At 44.2% G+C, this 18,887-nt stretch overlaps 1 protein-coding gene across 1 annotated transcript in view; it reads right to left on the reverse strand.

Moving 5' to 3' along the window:
• Nucleotides 1-18,887, reverse strand: part of AGBL1 (AGBL carboxypeptidase 1) — a 241,343-nt gene that overhangs the window by 105,350 nt on the left and 117,106 nt on the right. The gene's annotated exons all lie outside the window — the stretch shown is intronic.

The raw sequence follows: 18,887 nt of genomic DNA on the forward strand, positions 1-18,887 counted from the left end.
GAAGTATGTGGACAGCGTTTCTATTTCATAAAAGTATAAAATAGCTGCTAAGGAATCACAGGAAAATTACAGCTGGTAAATTAGTCAATAAACCTTTATTATACTACTCCTTTACACTATTATGAAGAACATAAAAACTGCCACACTGGGTCAGACCAATGGCCCATCTAGCCCAGTATCCTCTCTCTAATAGTTGCCAGTACCAGACCTTCAAGGGAAGGACCTACCCCTGTCTTCCCCTCCCAGCTTCTAGCAATCAGAGGTTTAAGGTCACATGAGCATGTGGTTACATCCCTGACCATCTTGGCTAATAACCATTGATGGACCGATCCTCCATGAACTTATCTAGTTCTTTTTTTAACCCAATTATACTTTTGGCCATCACAACATCCCATGGCAATAAGTTCCACGGGATAATAAATATGGAGGAACTTAAAATTAATTTCTTCCTAGACAAAGATTTATTGACAAAACTCCACAGCTTTGTGGCACTGGCTCATACTAGTCCTCTTCATAGTTGGACCTTCCTGCCCATGGGGATTCAAACAGGATACCCTTAGCAGGTGGTGTATGTGCAGGGCTGGGCCTAAGGTGTCTTTTTAAAATGTTCTTAATTTCTGCTGCAAGCTTTAGCATACTCTGTGCCACAGTGCAGCAGTTTAGCATCAGTAAGAATGGTCTGTCAACTACAGATCAAGTCAGTTCTCTTTGTACCCTCTGCTGAGGATTTGCAATAGGTGCTTTATGCAGAGACTGAAGAAAGATACAAGTGACATTAGCTGGCTAGTCTCCAGAGAGTCTGCAGGCCAAGTCACGAACAAGCCCTACATTGGCTGAGTAGCCCCTATTTATAACTCTCTCTCTGAGGCTGTCAAACTGGAGCTCTGAGACAGCAATATCATTTCCACTTTCCTTTGTAGTTGCTCAAGTTTGGCATTGAAATGAAGCTTGTCTGTATGTATACAGGCAAAGAGGGCAGTTTAGAATGACAACTCAGCTTGAGGTATATCACAGTCTTCATTTAGACTCCTAGGCCACTATGTTGACATGTGACTGGCAAGGCCAGTGACCTAGATAATTATTTGCCAGAGACATTAGCTTACATTAAAGAAACAAGCATGAGAGAAAAAAAGAAAATACATGCAGTGAGATAGAACAGCTCATATTTCTTGGATTGCTAGACCAGATACCTCGGGTGTGCCTGTCAAGTAGAAAGTTCAGAACAAATCAATCCAATTTCATAAATACATGAAGGCAACACATTGTCAGAAGGGTCCATAACAAACACAATCACATATGTGTGCCTAATTTGCACAAGCAATTCCTTCCTTTGTGAGCACAACCACAGGAAATGAACGCATAAATGGTCACCTAGATGTCTGACATGCAACTAGAGTAACTGTGCTTGCAAATGTACGCACTTTTTTCAAGCATATCCCTTCAATTATGAAAATATGGACCAAAATGTATGATACCATAACAATTATATTTTATGTGTGTATGTACATAGAACACTGCCTCAATTGGACCATATTTATGGCTAGCCTCAAAACAAACTCCTGATATTTTTGATCACAATGCAGCTCAAGACGGGGTAGCAACTAAAGAATGGCACATACACCTCAGTTAGTTCATGCAAATCAGGTGCATAGCAGATGTGCATACAATCTGGTGCGTGCTAACATATGCACAATTTTTGTGGGCTGGAATCAGAAGTTACCACTGAAAATATATTTTCCATAACATTACTTTGTAATATGAAATCTGAGTACATTTTCAAACCCATTGCATGGATTTTTCAGAGATGGTCAAAATGATTAGAGAAACATATGAAGACATAGGGCCTTTGATTGTATTCAGGTGATTTTCCTGAGTTTCTGGTGCCCATGTTTCACTATCCACCTCACAATATCTGCTTCTTCCCTATCTTGTCTAAGCTTAAAACCAACAGTTGCACTAGCTCAGCCCAGAGAAGCAACTGGTAAGTATTCATGTGGGCTGAAAAAAAGTTGCCATATTCCACCTCAGAGGTGGATGCATTGCAGCACTTTGCTAATTGAAACCTGTATATAGTCAATAAATAATGCTTGCACAGCACTTTGTGATCCTTTGGATTGACAGGTGCCATATAAAAATAGCTATTATTAATAAGTATATAGGATCAGGTCTGACACATTCCTTCCAGTAGAGGGGAATGGTATGCATACAGACAAAGCTAGTTCATTGCAAATACTAGCCACGAGCCGGACGTTTGTCGTACTAAGAGACCGTGTAATGGAGGGATGTACTTAGTTCAGATAATTTCTGCTACTTACAGCAACATGTGCTTTTTCTTAATATTCTCCTTTTTATTTACATGCTGTATTGTGAGCATGAAAGCTCACAGATGTTGATAAAGACTCTATTTGATTTTGTAAAGAACATATGCTAGATGAGATCACATGCTGCTTAAATCTGTAGGAAGTGAGATGGCGAAATCACGCTGTTCAAGAGTGCCCTCACCTGCATTGTAGGGACAGAGGCAAGTATTAATGGGAGTTAAAAGAATCAGGTGGAACAACTCATCAACACTCATTTCATGATGATCTAGAATTAATGTATGTAAAAAAGTGTCTGGCATGATCTTCCCCAAACATGACAACATTTCAAAGCACAACCTCTTTTAATAATAAGTGAGTTTTATGGGGAGAAAACAAAATCAGTTTCACAGTTATCCGAACTCCTAGATTTCCCAGTTCTACCCATCTCCTATGCACATCTTTAGAGCATAAACTCTTGGGGGCAGGAGGCAGTCTCTATTTTCATGCATTGTTCATGTGAAGCACAGAGCATGCTGTTGGCACTAAAATAACCACCAGAGTAATAATAGTGATGCTGCTCTTTAAAATGTTCTTTTAAAATCGTGGTATGTGAATTTTATGTTCATGAAATTACAGGAGAGATGGCAATAGACGGAGAAAGGAATAGTGCAGGATTCTGAAGGAATGTAGCATCAGTTCTGATCCCCATGCACAACTCTGCCAGTGTACCTCGATCTTTACCAACAGCATGTCCCATCTATTCCAGCCCCGGTCTCTATGTACAATTCTGCGAATGCAGCACCTTCTGCTATTCCAGTCCTGCGCTCCCCAGACACCTCAGCCAGTGCCCCTCACCCTGACCTGCATACACAAAGCAAGATGCAACTCCTGCTATTCCAGAACTGAAGGCCTCTACACAGCTCAGCCAGCATAACTCAGTCCCGATCTGCATTATCCAATGTTATATCCACCTGAGCAGAGAATTCATTGCTAACTAGGACGCATTGCTTAGTGGTTCTGTGATGCAGACCAATGTCTATTAGAGACTTTGATGAGAGAGACCACCAATTTCCTTTTCACGTGTCACTGCAGGATTTGAACGTCCTGTGATAGTTCTCCACAGAGGTGACTGATTAGTGCAGCAAAACACCTTGCTACCTCAGCTTCTTTTTCTCCTTCACATATCTTAACTGTATTAAAATAGTTTATGATTATGAATGTCTTGCATTCTCTTATGTACCATAACCACTACGGGGAGACAGAAAAATTCACACTGCTTTCTTTACCTTGGTCTTCTGATTTTAACAATGTCTGTTAATTATTAGAAGACAAAAAAATGATTATGGGACTGTTATTTTATAACAAGGACATTTTCACGAGCCGCAGAAGGTAATATTGCCTGAAGAGTCAGTTCCTACTTCTCACCTTGCTTATAAGCACTGTTCAAAGGGAACAAGAGCTCCCTGGGAGCTCTGGTACTTTCTTCTCCAGCAGGAGTTAAGCTTGCTGTCTTCCTATCATGGGAAGTAAAGCTAAACAAAATATCTATTGCAAATCCTGCATCTGGATCTATACCGGTGCATCTTTGCACCCATGGGGAGCCCCATGATGGCATAATAGTGGCATGTGAGGAAGGAAAAGATGGAAAGATTGTAAAAGAAATAGATAAATAAGAAGTTAAAGGAAACAAAATGTTAAAGGAAGAAGAAAAATATTATGTGAAAGCTCTGACTGGATTATGATGATCTATTGTATTACTTATTATATTTGTTGATATGTTTTAATACATTATTTAGCATAGTAAGATGTTATTTGATAATAATTTATTATTCTTAGATGCTTCAAGTCTGTATGGTGGCCTTCAGACAGATAAAAGCCATCAGCCCAAATCCCTGCCTTGTGATCTGGGGAGACGTTTACTATCCAAACTATGTTTTTTACTCCTCTTCTTCTGTTGTACTCTGCTTCCCCAGGTAATCCAGGTGGGAAAATCCTATAAACTGTAGTACAATACTTACCCATTTTATAAAATGTCATTGTATTCCCTAGGCAGTTCCTCAGACTGGTTCCAAAAGCTATAGAAAAGTTGTTTATATTTAATACTACAGGTTTTTAGAGTAATTTCTACAGAATGCTATTGGTTTCCTATTATTCCTATTTTATTATTTACATTACCACAGTTGTCAGAGATCCCGATCAGACTGGGATCTCACTGTGCTAGATGCTGCACAGAGAGGGACATGGTTCCTATTCCAAAAAGCTTACAATCTAGAACTTTGCTATAAGGGCATATCTATGCTGCACCATTATAACAGCAACCCTGTCTTTCCTTTTCCCACTCCATTCTGCCTCCCAGCTCAGCCTTGCGCCATATCTTTACAGGAATTCCTTCACTTCTCCCCCTCCCCCCACCCCCGCTTCCCTCCAGCAAGGCTCAGACCTGCTCTGCAGCATTACAACTGCACTTCCATGTATCTTCCTTCTTGGAGCACTGCTAGTTAAAAACTGCTGCTGTTTACTGCTTTCATATCACCTCAATTATTCCCACACTGATTCGCTTTATTTCATGTTTTAATTCTTGCTGTTTGTTTGGAACACTCAGCTATTCCTTTAAATAAGACTATTTGCTCAAATAGTGGCAGCAAAATTTGCCCGTATAACTATAACAATTGCATATGCAATCATGCTCCCGGTGTGCACTTTGATCTCTAGGTGATCACTTGCATGCTCATTTTTGCACAGCAATTTTGAGCCTATGAGTGTAGCATGTTTCAGATTGGTAGCCATTTTGCAGAAAAGCCTCCCCTACCACAGACAGTGTTTTAGTTTGTGAATCTCCCCCCCCCCCCCCCCGGCTTTTTTTTTACCTTATATAGGGCTCTTTACCCTTCTCCATCACAGCATTTTGCCGGCCTTCAATCTAATCGATCTCCAAAGAGAAAGGAGGAGGGAAGAGAGATATGTAATATCTAAAGAAAACATAAGTAAAAAAACCAAACCCACAACAGAGCCAACCCTTTGCAGAATTCACTACTGCTGAAATCATAGAATCACAGAATATCATGGTTGGAAGGGACCTCAGGAGGGCATCTAGTCCAACCCCCTGCTCAAAGCAGGACCAATCCCCAACTAAATCATCCCAGCCAGGGCTTTGTCAAGCCTGACCTTGAAAACCTCTAAGGAAGGAGATTCCACCACCTCCCTAGGTAACTCATTCCAGTGCTTCACCACCCTCTTAGTGAAAAAGTTTTTTCTAACATCCAACCTAAACCCTCCCCCACTGCAACTTGAGACCATTACTCCTCATTCTGTCATCTGCTACCACTGAGAACAGTCTAGATCCATCCTCTTTGGAACTCCCTTTCAGGTAGTTGAAAGCAGCAATCAAATCCCCCCACATTCTTCTCTTCTGCAGACTAAACAATCCCAGTTCCCTCAGCCTCTCCTCATAGGTCATGTGCTCTAGCCCCCTAATCATTTTTGTTGCCCTCCGCTGGACTCTTTCCAATTTTTTCACATCCTTCTTGTAGTGTGGGGCCCAAAACTGGACACAGTACTCCGGATGAGGCCTCACCAGTGTCGAATAGAGGGGAATGATCAACTCCCTCCATCTGCTGGCAATGCCCCTATTTATACAGCCCAAAGTGCCATTGGCCTTCTTGGCAACAACGGCACACTGTTGACTCATATCCAGCTTCTCATCCACCGTAACCCGTAGGTCCTTTTCTATAGAACTGCTGCCTAGCCATTCGGTCCCTAGTCTGTAGCAGTGCATGGGATTCTTCCGTCCTAAGTGCAGGACTCTGCACTTGTCCTTGTTGAACCTCAGATTTCTTTTGGCCCAATTCTCTAATTTGTCTAGGTCCCCCTGTATCCTATCCCTACCCTCCAGCAGATCTACCACTCATCCTAGTTTAGTGTCATCTGCAAACTTGCTGAGGGTGCAGTCCATGCCATCCTCCAGATCATTAATGAAGATATTGAACAAAACCGGCCCCAGGACCGACCCTTGGGGCACTCCGCTTGATACCAGCTGCCAACTAGACATGGAGCCATTGACCACTACCCGTTGAGCCCGACAATCTAGCCAGCTTCCTATCCACTTTATAGTCCATTCATCCAGCCCACACTTCTTTAACTTGCTGGCAAGAATACTGTGGGAGGCCGTATCAAAAGCTTTGCTAAAGTCAAGGAATAACACGTCCACTGCTTTTCCCTCATCCACAGAGCCAGTTATCTCATCATAGAAGGCAATTAGATTAGTCAGGCATAACTTGTCCTTGGTGAATCCATGCTGACTGTTCCTGATCACTTTTCTCTCCTCTAAGTGCTTCAGAATTGATTCTTTGAGGACCTGCTCCACGATTTTTCCAGGAACTGAGGTGAGGCTGACTAGCCTGTAATTCCTTGGATCCTCCTTCCAGGGCCGGCTCAGGCACCAGCAAACCAAGCCAGTGCCTGGGGCAGCAAATGTAAAGGGGCGGCAGGACGTCGGGCTCTGGGGCGACAATTCCGCGGTGGGGACGTGACTCTTCTTCAGTCGCCGGCAGCAGTTTGGCAGCTGCACTATTACTCTGCCTCCCCATTCTGTGGCAAGTTTTTTTGTTTTTTTTTTTTGCTGCTTGGGGCGGCAAAAACGCTGAAGCCGGCCCTGCTTCCTTCTACCCTTTTTTAAAGATGGGTGCTACACTAGCCTTTTTCCAGTCTTCTGGGACTTCCCCCCATAGCCATCAGTTTTCAAAGATAATGGCCAATATCTCTGCAATCACATCCGCCAACTCCTTTAGCACCCTCAGGTGCAGCGCATCCGGCCCCATGGACTTGTGCTCGTCCAGCTTTTCTAAATAGTCCCGAATCATTTCTTTCTCCACAGAGGGCTGGTCACTTCCTCCCCATTCTGTGCTGCCCAGTGCAGCAGTCTGGGAGCTGACCTTCTTCGTGAAGACACAGGCAAAAAAAGCATTGAGTACATTAGCTTTTTCCACATCCTCTGTCACTAGGTTGCCTCCCTCATTCAATAAGGGGCCCACGCTTTCCTTGGCTTTCTTCTTGTTGCTAACGTACCTGAGGAAACCCTTCTTGTTCCTCTTAACATCTCTTGCTAGCTGCAACTCCAGGTGTGATTTGGCCTTCTTGATTTCACTCCTGCATGCCTGAGCAATATTTTTATACTCTTCCCTGGTCGTTTGTCCAATCTTCCACTTCTTGTAAGCTTCTTTTTTGTGTTTAAGATCAGCAAGGACTTCACTGTTAAGCCAACCTGGTCGTCTGCCATATTTACTATTCTTTCTACACATCGGGATTGTTTGTTCCTGTAACCTCAATAAGGATTCTTTAAAATACAGCCAACTCTCCTGGACTCCTTTCCCCCTCATGTTATTCTCCCAGGGGATCCTGCCCATCAGTTCCCTGAGGGAGTCAAAGTCTGTTTTTCTGAAGGTCAGGGTCCGTAATCTGCTGCTCTCCTTTCTTCCTTGTGTCAGGATCCTGAACTCGACCATCTCATGGTCACTGCTTCCCAGGTTCCCATCCACTTTTGCTTCCCCTACTAATTCTTCTCGGTTTGTGAGCAGCAGGTCAAGAAGAGCTCTGCCCCTAGTTGGTTCCTCCAGCACCTGCACCAGGAAATTGTCCCCTAAACTTTCCAAAAACTTCCTGGATTGTCTGTGCACTGCTGTATTGCTCTCCCAGCAGATATCAGGGTGATTGAAGTCTCCCATGAGAACCAGGGCCTGTGATCTAGTAACTTCCATTAGTTGCCAGAAGAAAGTCTCATCCACCTCATCCCCTTGGTCTGGTAGTCTATAGCAGACTCCCACCACAACATCACCCTTGTTGCTCACACTTTGAAACTTAACCCAGAGATTCTCAGGTTTTTCTGCAGTATCATACCGGAGCTCTGAGCAGTCATACTGCTCTCTTACATACAATGCAACTTCCCCACCTTTTCTTCCCTGTCCGTCCTTCCTGAACAGTTTATATCCATCCATGACAGTACTCCAGTCATGTGAATTATCCCACCAAGTCTCTGTTATTCCAATCACATCATAATTCCTTGACTGTGCCAGGACTTCCAGTTCTCCCTGCTTGTTTCCCAGGCTTCTTGCATTTGTGTATAGGCACTTGAGATAACTTACTGTTTGTCCTGCTTTCTCAGTATGAGACAGGAGCCCTCCCCTCTTGCGCTCTCCTGCTCGTGTTTCCTCCCGGTACCCACTTCCCTGCTTTGGTCTCCTTTCCCTGGTGAACTTAGTTTAAAGCCCTCCTCGCTAGGTTAGCCAGCCTGCTTGTGAAGATGCTCGTCCCCTCTCTTCATTAGGTGGAGCCCATCTCAAACGAAGAGCTCATCCAGCTCTGGACTGGGATAACTACAGGCCAATCACTCTCCTCTCTCTCTCTCTCTCTCTCTCTCTTTGTTTTTTTTTTTACAGTGTACATGTAAATCCCAGTGCATATATTACAACAAATTATGTGTTTTAATGCTTAAAAGGAATTGAATGGTCCTATAAAACTGGAAATGTCACAATGAACCCTAGGGATGCCCGAGTTTCGAAGTGATAGAAATATTGCTTAGTTTATGACACAAGTAATACAGTAAGATGTATTATGAAAGACAATAACCTTACATTCCCTTGCAATTTCAGATTTCTGGGTAGCATGGACATTGTAGTCAAGTCATGGACATTGTTCATCACAGCTATTAAAGTGAAGTTTTTGCAGTTTCATTTTGTGGACTTTCTTTCTCCTGTCCAATGAATAAACGATTCCAGCTCCAGAACTGTGGCTAGGCACTGGCATGGACTTTGACAGGAGACCTGGAATGGTGATGGGTGACCAATAGCTGCCAGTCGTCTCATGAGCTATTCTCCAAGAGACCCTAACAGGCTAGGATCTGAAGAATACAAGCTATTTGCCTCAGTGTCTGAGAAGATCTGCCACACTCAGACAAATGAACTACAATGCACGGACCAGTGTCGATGACTCTGATGAAATGCAGTGATTCATCTAGGGACAGATGGGTTGAGGCCCATGGATAGCCCCAGCAGTCACAAGAGAGTGAGAAAGGAAACATGATATTTTGTATACAATGCTTCGATTTTCAGCGTCATTTGCCTCCGATGGATCTTTCATTCTGGCCGTCTGGGTGGCTATTTGATCATTCTAATGAAGATATAGGAGTTGGGGAAGGTTTTTTCTCATCCTTAGATGAGGTGGGCTGGGTGGGCAATATTTAAATGTCAGATCGGGGCAACAAATACACTGATCCATCATGGTTGACGGGACACAGTGATATGCAAATGTGGCTGCATTAGCACTGTAGACTAGAACTGGATGGAGTAAAATTAGAACTACTAGCAAAGAAATTCTGGCCTCAAAGATCATCTAGTATGTACAGTGACTTGTGCCGCTGCACTGAAGCCTAGCAGACTAGTAATTGATTAAGCTACTCTACTGTGCAATGATTTGGACCACAACAGCAACATACAAAACATGGCTGAGATACAATGAACTAGATATACAAACGGCCATGACAGAGCTTTATGACCTACAGAGGCCGACCTTAATATCCAAAAGGGGTTATCTGGCCTGAGCCGCCAGTTGTGGTGATTTCTACTGGTCTATCATGCCCTAGATTCCCTGAGCTCCAATTCACTGGTGCCAGTTATTGTTGCTGTTTGTTACTGATACAGCGCTATCGATGTGCATAGTGCTTTACAGATACACACAGCTAGCTAGGGTCTTACTTCCTGCCCCAAATAGTGAACAGTATAACCTGGGGGGATACAAAGCAAACAGTTCAAGGCACAATCAGGAAAAGGGCAGCAGACAGTCATAGCTGATCATTGATGGGAGGCCTGAAGAAAGAAGCAGGATAGGAATGAGGTGCTTTGAGAGAGGTCAGCATGACAAAAGGTTCAAAGTTGGAAGGGGAGAAGTGGACGCAAGAAGTGGTGAGGAGGGACGAATGGACAGGGTCTGAGTAAGGATCCATGATGCAGGCAGAGCTGAGAGGCAGGACTGGAGGTGGAGATTGAAAAGGTGAGAGTGGAGAGTTTCAACATGATGGATCTAGCTATACCAGTCAACCCCCAGATATACCAGTCAACCCCCCAGAAAAGATCAGAGTGATCAACTACAGTGTCATAGACTAATGTGTAGATTCGCAACGAGAGACCCATTTCTTGCCTCTTTGCCAAGCATACTGAGTGCTACGTGAATAATAAATATTACACACCATGAGATTCCAATAACTGTAACAAACACGAGGTATAATCAAACCAAAAATAACATAATTCCAGAGTCCGAGGCCAGAAGGGACCATTGTGATGATCTAAGCTGACCTTCTGTATAGCACCATCCATAGAACTTCCCCAAAATAATTCCTAGAGCAGATCGTTTAGAAAAACATCCAATCCTGATTTAAAATGATCAGCAATGGAGAAACCACCATGACCCTTGGTAAATTGATCCAATGGTTAATTACCCTCACTGTCAAAAATGTACACCCTACTTCCTGTCTGATTTTGTCTAGCTTCAACTTTCAGCCATTGGATTGTGTTATAGTTTTCTCTGCTAGATTGAAGAGCCCATTATTAAATATGTGTTCCCCCATGTAGATACTTACAGACTGTAATTAAGTCACCCCTTAATCGTCTCTTTGTTAAGCTAAATAGCCCAAATTCTTTGAGTGTATCACTATAAGGCATGTTTTCTAATCCTCTAATCATTCTCATGGCTCTTCTCTGAACCTTCACCAATTTGTCAACATAGTTCCTGAACTGTGGGCCTGAGAACCAGACACAGTATTCCAACAGTGGTCACACCAATGCCAAATACAGAAGTAAAATAACCTCTTTACACTGTAATAATAGATAAATAATAACAGTAATGATATTTTTCAATTTACTCTTTAGAACTACAAAGTTACAACTGCATGCACCAGTCTCTTGGCTCCCAGAACTGCCTTCCAAGAAGCGTGGAAGCTAGATTGTAAATTACTGTCAGTCAGGAGTATGAGCACTGAAGTACAGCAAAATACTCCCTTCTGAGATCATGGAACACAGCCCAAACTTCTTTCTTCACCTCATCATACTGCTGTTAACCTGAAGGTACTTCCCATTTTACAAGTTAATACCATATCTTAGGCTAAACAAACTCCAAGCATTTAGTAGTCCCGAATACTGTTATTACTGAGCTTATTGAAGTCAATGTCCGCACTATTTACCAAGTACTTCGCAGCTTCAGAGAGCTTTACAAACATTGTGACAGCCTTGGCTTTAAGCCAGTGCAAGTCTATTGAAACAAGGAGAAGAGGCACGTGCTCGCATCAGGTCTTAATTTGGCCCATTAACGAATTAGTCCTCACTACCTTTTATGCGGTACAGTAAGTATAGTCATCACCACTTTACAGATGGGGAAACTGAGGCAGAGAGGTTTAGTGATCTGTCCAAGAGCAGAGAAAGAGGGTCAGTTTCAGAATAGGCATTAGAACACAAGTGTTCCTGGCTTTCAGTCCCATGAGCTCCTGGAAAAAAATCCCCCAAATCCTGGAAGTTCACAACATTAGAAAAGAAAAGGAAGAATGGCCAAGTCCCCAAAACCTCAGTGACTCAGGCACCCAGCTTAAAGGAAACAAAAGCACCAGGCAATAAAAGCAACTGCTGATGTGTGACTGGTGCAGATACATAGACAAGTTACTGTTTAAAGACACAGGCACACAAATACATTAGGTGAGGGTATGTTACAACAGCAACAACGACTGGCTGCTAATTAGTCACAACCCCCAACGATAGAGTATCACCAGAGTGGCAGATAACATCCCACGGAAATTACATTTTTTAAAAACCATGCTGCAATCACTCCCCTGGCAGCCCCTTCCTTCATCTCCCCTCTTGGCTTTTTATTTATTGTAATTACTTTCGTAATAATATTTGTTTCCGTGTTATTATATAGATTACTGTTCACAGCAACCACAACAACAAAAATAATAGCCGGGAAGAGTTATGTTGCTTATTTATCTCCTTGGCCATTGATGGGTTGCCAGGAAAGGGAAGAAGGGTGCTTGGGGGAGGGAAGCATCAGGAAAAGCAGTAAATAGAGAGGAAAGCATATTCCTGAGAACCAAAGATGTATGGGAGCACATTGACGGAGGAGGAAACACTGGTAATAAGTAAATAAAGCTAATAACTCAAGAGGCAAGGCGGTGCCAGCAGATAAAGAACAGAATAAATAACACTTTGCTGAAAGTGCAGATAGAAGGCAGTATCATGGCTCTAGTATCTTCGGTCCAAAGCCATTGGCTGCAAAGGGAGGATTACTTGGAGGAGGGGAGTGCTGTGGGTGGACTGTGACCTCAGCACAGTGCAAAGGGATAGGTTTAAAATGTGATGCTTCCCATGGCTTGCTGCCTATCGTGCCAAACAAACAGGCCTCTACCAGTGATCTAACAGGGAATTCCTCCTAGCTGTCAATAGCAGTAACAGGGTCCATTTCACTCCACAGGAGCCAGGCATTCCACAGGAGATCAGCAAGCTGCCCCCAAATCCCTACTTCACGAGGGGAGCTGGCATTGGCTGGTTCATACAGTCATCCAAAATGGGTGGGAACAGCATGGAAGTCTGCCAGGAAATACATTGATTCAGTGCCTCTTCTGCGCAGCCTCCACTGGAGGAGAGCCCATGGAGCTCTAGGTGGTCTTTAAAGCTGTCCTCCCTTGGTAGAACCCCTGGGGAAAAGCAGCAGGGATACCATTACCCATGCCGAATCTCCCCTCTGCAGGGTGACTCTAGCCTATAGAGTTTATATCTGCTTTTCATGCCTCCAACCAAGTCACTGTATCACAGACATTTTCCATGCTGGACACATTCCCCCTAGCAGGGGACAGTGGTGAATATGCACACAACCTAACACATGACTCTTAGTCCCCCAGCAAGTAAGCACATTAATCCATACTCTCAAATACTTAAGCTAGCCTCCTGCTATACCAGCATATCTGTACCATCATCTATACAAGTTCGTCTATGGGAAATTTCTCTCTTGGATCTGATACACCTTGGCTTGCAAAGACATTTAGCACAACTTTTGCTGGCTTAGACAGCAGAAAAACCTTGGCTCGGGATCTACTTCATGAGACAAGAGAAACCCTCTCACTGTACCAATTAATGAAATTGCTCTAAACAGCCCCTTGTGATCTAGCACTACAGAAACCTAGCAGCTCCCCCAACCCATACTCCTCCACACACCCACTGACACTTGTAACATAGATGGACTGACTGCTGGGAGCCTTCAGAGTATATTTGCTCACACAATATTTTATTATGGGAAATAAATTCCTCTTCAATTCCCCTGCCAGGAGAGGAGGCAGTGTGTGCGGGGATAAGGGGAGATGTGCTTCTGCTATCCTTTTCTGAGCACCCTGCTATGAAACCAAGGGGCAGGCTCTGAAAGGAAGGGTAGAAACCCCATCATTTGGGCTATTTAGAGACCCAGAAAATGTGCAGTAGGGAACAGTCTTGCACTGGACCTGTGATGTGACCTAATAGGGTTTTTCCCTCTCTACCTTTCTATGATTATTTAGGATCTCAAACCCTGCCACTTTAGCTTCAGTGAAACAATCAGTGAAGAGTCATAACTCAGCTGGGCTGGAGAAAGCAGCCTGAATAAAATAGGACCCAACCAGTAATGGCACCCCCAGGTAAAGCAGACCTCAACTATAGGCTGTGAAATGCTAGATCAGCATTTGTGGTTTGGTTTGTTTGGGTTTTTCAAAACCAGAGAAAGGTCAATCTGTGGCTAAAACCTAAAAGAGCAAATCAGGACTCCTGGGCCCTATTCCTACCTCTGCCACTGACTTACTCTGTGACCTGGGAAGAAATCACTTAACTTCTCCATGTCTCAGTTTTGCTACCATTAAAAAGGGAGATACCACTTCCAGGCTCACATAGTTGGGAGGGCTAACTTGTCTGTATAATGCTTTGTTGTTCCTAAAATGGACAATGTCAGCGAAAAACCAAGTGCTCATGTGCTTCTTCAATTCAATTCAAGACCTGGAGAGGAGAACATTGGGAAAGAGAGGGGCAGGCGGAAGAGAGCAGAGATGGGTAGTATAAAAGGAGGAAAGGAAAAGAAAGAAGAGGGTGGCAACGTTGGAAATTGGTAGAGGCTGGCCACACACTGGTAATACTTGCCACATCACCTAGGCAGGGCTCTGTGAGTGGCAGAGATGGGAAGGGGAAATGAGGAGATAAAACATGCACAAAGAATCCACAGGCTGTTTGGTGTGGAGTATTTTTTAAAACAAGTGCATTTCCCTGAGAGCTCCCACCCATAGCTTGATCTATGATCCTGCAAAGCTGAATCATTTTTAATTTAATGCTTCTGGGAAGTGGGGAGGGAAAAACCCATCAAGCATAGGCACAGTTCGCAAGCACTGGGTATTAGCATTTGGCAGCATTTATTATTGCTGTTTATGGTGATATAAATTAGGTTTACACTGATATAATTAATAACCCTAAATTTAGGTATAATAAATAGCAATATTTATCCAGAACTGCAGTGTCTGGAGAAGCCCAACAAGAACACAAAATACTGACTACTTTGTGAGTGTGAGTGTGTGAAGGTTGTGAGTGAGCGAGAAAGTGCATGTGTGTAAGGGAAGCAGGTGTGTGCGAATGTACATGAGAGCTAGGAGAGGCACTGATAAGGAACGTCTAATACTTTACTTAACAGATATAGCAAAATTAATCAGATCTGTCATTTGATTGGCTACATGCCTGGCTGCTGTTCTCTGGGAAAGGGTATAGGACCAGTGCATTCAGTCAAACACAACAACAGTCGCACAGTGATGCTCACAATTCCTTTTTGGGTTTGAACAAAGCCAAGTTCAGCTGTGATGACTGTTGATGAGCTAGGTTTTTATATGAAAAGCACCCCCCCCCCCCACACACACACACACTTCATTTACAGTCCGTTCCAGAGCTGTGATTCCTTCCATTGCTGAAAGATGGGGACAGATTGTAAAAGCACTGAAAGAAATGAAGAGCTGGGGAGATCGGGGAGGGAGGAGAGATGCTTACCATCTCGGCCGTGTGCTGCTGGAGTGTAATCACATTACTGCACTCGTGTCTGCGTTAGAGGAATATTTGCCGCGTGTAACTTTCAGATCACATTAACCAAAGCAAACAGCGAGGCCCTGCTTGTCTTGTTACTGCATGAGGCTTCTGGAGCGTGATCGTGCAGTGCCCTGCTGGGATGAGAGTGCTCTTCCGTTGGGCTGGGTACGGCGGGGAGCCACAAGGGTGACAGGGCTGCTAGCAGGAGCCCTTTGTAAATGCCCCGCACTGGCATCCATCTCCAGGACTGATGATGAAGTATTATGCATGCTCGGGGACCAAGGGAAGATGGGGGGAGGAGGAGCTTCAAAGCACTGCCAACAAAGAAAAATTAATCCTCTCTTAAATAAGGAAAGATGCTGAGATAGGGGGACTAGAGCAGCATTAATCCATGGCACAAAGTGGGGGGGGGAGAGGGAGAGACTGATAGAAGTCTGTGCTTCCGAAGGGGAGAGATTTGCAACCACTCTGCTCATTAAAAAGCCACAGCCAGGCAGGGATGCTCAAGGTAATCATCTCAATCAAACTGCCCTGGCTGGCTCATCTAAGAGCCTTCCAAAGAGGAAAGGAGGGCATTAATTCCTCCTGACCCTTTGGGCGTGGGGCTGGGAGGGGAGGCAATGAGATGGTGAGGGGGTGGAATCCTGGCCCAGGAGAGGCAAGGAGTAGAGTATCAGGCTGCCACACATGTATACATGATGCCATGACTCAGAACTCTGTGACCATGGAGAATAATGGAGGCTCAGGCCTCGGATTGGAGAGCCCAGTACAGACTAGTGCTTAGATACCACAGACATTATTGTACTATCTGCAGAGCACCCACAACGGCAGGAAAGCAGAGGAATGAAGGGAACAGTGGGGAGCCATGGCAAAAGAAACGGACAAGTTGAGGGAGATGTGGGACCCAGCAGCAGTTAGACTGGGGCAGGGATCATCTTTGTGTTCTGTGTTTGTACAGTGCCTAGCACAATGAGGTTCAGATCCATAATCAGGGCTCCTAGGTACTACAAATAATAATACTAATTTAGTATTTAGGTGCATTCATGTGCTGCTAAATCCTGCCTAACAGGCATGTGATCCTCTGGAGAGGGCACTGGACTGGGAGTCAGGAGGCTTGGGTTCTAATCCCACCTTTGCCACTAACCTGTGTGACCCTGGGCAAGTCACTTTGCTGCTGTGCCTTTGTTTCTCCTTTTACACTTTTCCTGCCTTGTCTATTTAAAATGTGAGCAGTTTGGGGCAGATACCACTTTTGACTATATACATGTGCAAGGCTTAACACCATCGGGCCCTGAACTCAGGCAGGGTCTCTACGCATGACTGTAATACAGATTAATAACAATCCCAGTACATGGCTCTCTTGACTGGTTTATGGCTCCCAAGTGGAGGCTGACACAGAAGTATCTCACTGGTGTGAAAACTAGAGATTTTGAGATCATTCACCTCTCCAGCTATTATTTCTGATGGAATTGTGAGAAAGGAGTGAGCCTGGAGGGGGGATATCTCACTGGAGCAGAGGGGGCAGAGAAGGGGGAAGCCATGTTAAGACACAGGTGAGATGTCTTCCTGCCCCCTGTGTAATACATTGGAAGCTTCACAAGCAGGTGGATGGATAGAGTTAGGCACTTATCTATCAACTTCCACCTGAATATCTCAAAGTATGTTACACACTTTAATTAATTAAGCCTCACAACATAATTATAAAGGGTGTCACCAGGAATTGGGGGATGAAATTAAGAGATGGGAAGAATATACACTGAGTATCAGAAACCCTTCCTGTGTGCCAGGTTGTGGAATAGTCAATGTAGTATTTGAAATTAGACCATGTAAAAACACTCGTAAATGTACAATGGGCACCAATCCTACATTTGCAGGGAGATGGACAAGATATATGTCTTTTCCATCTCTAACATCTATGATTACCCCCGTTTTACTGCTGGGAAAACAGAGGCACAAAAAGGCAAACTGAGGGCTTGCCTAGATGAATGGTTAGTGCGCAGCAAGCTGGGTGTAGATCTGCAGCACACTAGCCTGCCATGCACTAACTGGACATGTGGACCCTACTACCGCACACTAGAAGTTCCCCGCTGTGCACATGCACTTATCTACCCCCATTCCAAAGTAGAGGAGATCAAAGCACAGTAGGGAACCTCTCGCACGTGGCAGGCTAGTGTGCCATAGATTTGCACCCCAACTTGCCATGCATTAACTTGTCATCTAGACAAGCCTTAACTTGCCCAGGGCCATGCAGTCAATGGAAGAGCCAGGAATTGAACCAGGATCTCCTGGTTCATCTCTCAAGCAAGAGGTGCTCCCATCGCCAAAGTCAGGTTTGAGCTCCTCTGCACCAGGTAAGGCAGAGTTCCTCCTGGGTGACATGAGCTCAGGAAGTAGCACTTCATTGAGTGCCATGCAGAGCTCTATCCTCCCTGTTGAGGTCCCACCCTTAAAGAGTCACCTCCTGAATGCTTGAAAAAGAAAGGTCAGACATTCCCTCCGTTCCTCCATCTGCTGGAGACTTTAAGTGCAGTGAAGTGGGGGGGTGGGACGACAAAAAAACCCATCCACCTTCAATTTGCCTTTGCTGCCTGGAAGGATTAGGGCATTTGGTGCCTGCAGAGACCTAGAACACTCAGGGGTTATGTCTTATTCCATCAAATGGAGCTGCCAAGCTGCTGTTGTGTCGGCTTCCTTAGAGGTGATATATCATGAATGACATGATGGTTCGTAGCATTGTGACAGGCTGGGGAATATCAAAGCAACCTCTAGCACCTGCCCACTGAAGCTTTTGCACCAACTCAAAATGAATTGATTTGGGACGTTTGATAAAGTTATGTTCAGTTTCTTTCATTGTTTTTCATTCTTTGCTACTATCTCTGCACTCGTGGGTCCCATCCAGCCTGTATCAAAATCAGAAGGGTCCACATGCCACAAGGAAGGGTGTTCCCAGAAGATCCCAACACAGTTTTACACACTCAAGAAGTCTGAAGGAGCAGCCATACTTTTGAGACCAATTTCCCAGACTTTTGAGATTAGCCTATTATAAGAAACTGTGGCCACGCACATGCATGAACCATGGTCACCAGTGAGGATCAAAAACTTAACACCTTCAGCACCAAAAATGGAAGCCCCTACTCCTGACCAAAAGGAGTAACTCCTCTAGGTGTAATCAGCAGGTTGTTATAATCACTGAGGCCTGTCACCAGGGGGAGACTTGATCACCCTAAAAGAAGACAGTGACTATATTATAGTGCCACTACCAAATACCCATCACAAGTGGGCAAACTCCATGTTCAGAAGCATTTGGGGTTTCCCCAAATATCACACAAGCCCATCTCCTCTAGCCAAGTTCTAAAATAGGGTCTCTCTCCAACTCACTGGCTACCTTGTATTTCAGGTTTCTACATCAGAAACAGGATAGTGATTTCTTCAATTCAGTCAAGAGAGTGAGGGAGTGAGTGACTGTGTGTGCATG

Source organism: Eretmochelys imbricata, chromosome 10 (assembly GCF_965152235.1).
Source record: "Eretmochelys imbricata isolate rEreImb1 chromosome 10, rEreImb1.hap1, whole genome shotgun sequence".
Classification (NCBI taxonomy): domain Eukaryota; kingdom Metazoa; phylum Chordata; order Testudines; family Cheloniidae; genus Eretmochelys; species Eretmochelys imbricata.